The sequence below is a fragment of the Xyrauchen texanus genome, chromosome 39 (assembly GCF_025860055.1).
Source record: "Xyrauchen texanus isolate HMW12.3.18 chromosome 39, RBS_HiC_50CHRs, whole genome shotgun sequence".
NCBI classification, from domain to species: Eukaryota; Metazoa; Chordata; class Actinopteri; order Cypriniformes; family Catostomidae; genus Xyrauchen; species Xyrauchen texanus.
The window spans coordinates 37,475,407-37,480,060 of NC_068314.1; positions in this window are offsets into that span (position 1 = coordinate 37,475,407).

Genomic DNA, 4,654 nt, shown 5'->3' on the forward strand with positions numbered 1-4,654 from the left:
TAACCTCCTCGTGATCGCTATAATGTGGTTCTCGCTCTCGGTGGGGCGTGTGGTGAGTTGTGCGTGGATGCCGCGGAGAATAGCGTGAAGCCTCCACACACGCTACGTCTCCACGGTAACACGCTCAACGAGTCACATGATAAGATGAGCGGATTGACGGTCTCAGACGCGGAGGCAACTGAGATTCGTCCTCCGCCAACCAGATTGAGGTGAGTCACTACACCACCATGAGGACTCCACCATGAGCACATTGGGAATTGGGCGTTCCAAATTGGGGAAGAAAAAAAAAAGATTACCGCTATGCTAGTGGACTCCTAAAACATGAACAAATTAACTTTTAGCAGATAAATAAATGTACAATTTACAGTCTTTTCATTTGGGAAAAACTGACCAAAATATTGGTGACTCATCTTGCTCTCAGGGGCTTATCCCAATTTTTGTCCAATCATTATACTCTCTAGAGTGAGAAAGTACCTCTCCAGAGTGCAATAGCAGAATCCTATTCATTTTCTCCATAAGGGAACTATTTTTTAATGATTACTTATAAACCTTTAAAGGCAGACCTACGTGAGCCATCTGTCTGTGTTATTTCAACTTGGGGGTGGTGGTGGTGTAGTGGGCTAAAGCACATAACTGGTAATCAGAAGGTTGCTGGTTTGATCCCCACAGTCACCACCATTGTGTCCTTGAGTAAGACACTTAACTCCAGGTTGCTCCGGGGGGATTGTCCCTGTAATAAGTGCTCTGTATAATACATTGGTACTCAGAAGGTTGCTGGTTTGATCCCCACAGTCACCACCATTGTGTCCTTGAGTAAGACACTTAACTCCAGGTTGCTCCGGGGGGATTGTCCCTGTAATAAGTGCACTGGATAATACATTGGTACTCAGAAGGTTGGTGGTTCGATCCCCACAGTCACCACCATTGTGTCCTTGAGTAAGACACTTAACTCCAGGTTGCTCCGGGGGGATTGTCCCTGTAATAAGTGCTCTGTATAATACATTGGTACTCAGAAGGTTGCTGGTTCGATCCCCACAGTCACCACCATTGTGTCCTTGAGTAAGACACTTAACTCCAGGTTGCTCCGGGGGGATTGTCCCTGAAATAAGTGCTCTGTATAATACATTGGTACTCAGAAGGTTGCTGGTTCGATCCCCACAGTCACCACCATTGTGTCCTTGAGTAAGACACTTAACTCCAGGTTGCTCCGGGGGGATTGTCCCTGTAATAAGTGCACTGTATAATACATTGGTACTCAGAAGGTTGCTGGTTCGAGCCCCACAGCCACCACCATTGTGTCCTTGAGTAAGACACTTAACTCCAGGTTGCTCCGGGGGGATTGTCCCTGTAATAAGTGCACTGTAAGTCGCTTTGGATAAAAGCCTCTGCTAAATGCATAAATGTAAATGTAACTTCAGTTTTTACAAAATTATATTTAATAGGTGCATTTCTGGTGAAGAACTACACTACCCATGATGCATAAGAGAAAGCTCAACCAATCAGAGAATTGCAGCTCTGTAGGTCCGCCCACTCCCATTATGCTCTTCGATGACGCAATCGAGTCGCTCTCCCGACACTCTCAAACTGCTATTATATGTGTGTATATCTGAATATTTTGCAATTAAATATTAAATATAATATTAATATTAATCTATACTTGTAACACACAATGCTAAATCAGTAGTAATTGAATGTTTCCCCATCATTTGCAATGCTTCATGGGATTGTAGTTCCTTCCCTTATTTAAGACATTAAGTTCACGGTCTTGTATCTTTGCCTTTTTTTAGTTTTTCAAATACTTTCTTACTCTTTTTATAAACTCTTTTATGAAATAAAAAGTCCTGCAATAAATATGACTGTAAAGGGATTTGTAGAAAGGAAGCGGCGAGAACCGGCTTGATAATATAAATAATAGTTTAATATAAAACTGAAACAAAAGACACAAACCCACACACACACACACACACACGCACGCACGCATGCACACACGCGGATACACACGCGCGCACACACGCGGATACACACGCGCGCACACACGCAAGTGCACACGTGCGTGAACCGGCTTGATAATATAAATAATAGTTTAATATAAAACTGAAACAAAAGACACAAACACACACACACGCACGCACACACACGCGGATACACGCGTGCACACACGCAAGTGCACACGTGCATACACACGCACACACACGCAAGCGCACAAACGCATGCACACACACATACACACACACACACACAGGTGTCAGGCAGCTGCCCGTAAATCTCTCTCTGTAGCACTGCCGTCTCCAGTTGGCACTTATACCTCTTGAGGGCTAATCAGCCCAATTAGGGGCCGGGTGTGCGGAATCACGACCCCGCCACAATGGCCCACCTCAACTTCATGTTTCAAACGGAAATACATCAACAAGTGCATTTGCAAGCCGCGACTGTTGGGTTTTATTGGATCAGTTCTGTTTCGCAACATTATAAATTCAACCGGCATCTTCGGAGTTTGTTGTGGATCGATGTGAACCACCATTGAGAGGGGCTTTATTGGGAAAACCTGCCTAGACTGAGCTCACGTCCACACTAAAACTCTTTAGTTTGGAAACGCATTAATGTCGCCATGTCGGAAAAACCGTACATCCGTCAAAGCTGCACATTGTAAAAACGTTCATATCTGCACACTTTGGAAAGCGATCGGAACATGAAAGCTGTGTTTTTAAACTCGAGGCCCGAGAGTTCCCCAGAAACGGGGAGTTTTACAGCAGAATCCCTCACGCGCAACAAGACCGGCCAAAACCAGAACAAGTCCCTGAGCTGTTCCAGGGATCTGTCACGTGTCTGCCAATATCTACAAAGACTTTGAACACACAACAGTGCTTATTGACATATGATACGAGAACCCCATGATTCCACTTCCACCGAAACCTTCAGACTTCTCATGAAACGTTGTGGGAGGAAGAACAACAGTTTTAGGAGAATCACAAGCCAGTGCTCACATTTTCCCAATGTTTACGCACACGCTTGCTCTCTTGTAATGACCGCTGCGAGCTAACATTACTTGTGCTCTGTTTTCCTGCCTCAGTGTTTCGTCTCTTGTGTTGATTGGAGATAACTGCAGGAAACAGGTGATAATCAAATGTGTTGGGCACCAACTGAAGCCCTCAAACGATACGGACTTCCTGAGCTGTAGTCCAACCCAGTGAAAGTATGTCCATTGTCCCGCCAGGCACGTAACACACCAGACATTGACCAATTTTGTCAACAGCACTAATTACAGCTAGCCAAAACTGATGATGATTTAAAATGTTTGTTTTTCAAGATGATACTGAGGCTATTAGTGCTCTGGGAACAGTTTTCTGTTGTCACATGACGCTGGCGTTCTTCATGAACTTGAAGACACATTCTGCCATCTAGTGGAGTACTGCAGTATTGCTGTGAGGCAATATGTCTGTCTGCCTCTATCTGTCTGTCTGTCTATGGGTCTGTCTGCTCTTCCATAGGTCCAATGTGGGAAGTACAGTCAGCATTATTCCCAAAGCACTCACATGTTATTCCTCCCTTCATATCGCAGTCATTACTGTCCACACAACCCCGTCATGTGGCAACACAAGCTGCTAAAGGTTAACAAAACAAAGCTGAATTGCTGTAATTAGGGAGACTTTAAACATTGAAGACCACTCTGTCCATGTGCAAGTCGTTTCAGTAGAAATGTACGTCAAGTGTTGTCAATGAATTATAAACTGATTAACAAAGACTGAGAAACAGCCTGTCTGATGCCTTTAAGAGACGTTTCCAAAGCACAAGCTGGTATTCCCTTTGACCTACATTTACATGTATGCATTTTATAGACCCTTTTATCCAAAGTGTCTTACAGTGCACTTATTACAGGGACAATCCCCCCCTGGAGCAACCTGGAGTTAAGCGTCTTACTCAAGGACACAATGGTGGTGACTGTGGGGATAGAACCAGCAACCTTCTGAGTACCAATGTATTATACAGTGCACTTATTACAGGGACAATCCCCCCCGGAGCAACCTGGAGTTAAGTGTCTTACTCAAGGACACAATGGTGGTGACTGTGGGGATAGAACCAGCAACCTTCTGAGTACCAATGTATTATTATACAGAGCACTTATTACAGGGACAATCCCCCCCTGGAGCAACCTGGAGTTAAGTGTCTTACTCAAGGACACAATGGTGGTGACTGTGGGGATAGAACCAGCAACCTTCTGAGTACCAATGTATTATACAGAGCACTTATTACAGGGACAATCCCCCCGGAGCAACCTGGAGTTAAGTGTCTTACTCAAGGACACAATGGCGGTGACTGTGGGGATCGAACCAGCAACCTTCTGATTACCAATGTATTATACAGTGCACTTATTACAGGGACAATCCCCCCGGAGCAACCTGGAGTTAAGTGTCTTACTCAAGGACACAATGGTGGTGACTGCGTGGATCGAACCAGCGACCTTCTGATTACCAGCTCAGTGCTTTAGTCCACTACGCCACCACCACTGACCTTTTAGAAGATTTCCAGGGATGTCTTTCTCTCAGATGACTAACTAGACAGCATGGCAGCGGTGTGAACACAATCGTAGTTTAGGTACAGGATCAGGGTCTCGGGTTTATGCATCATTTCCAGTTTACATCTTATTTATTTAAAT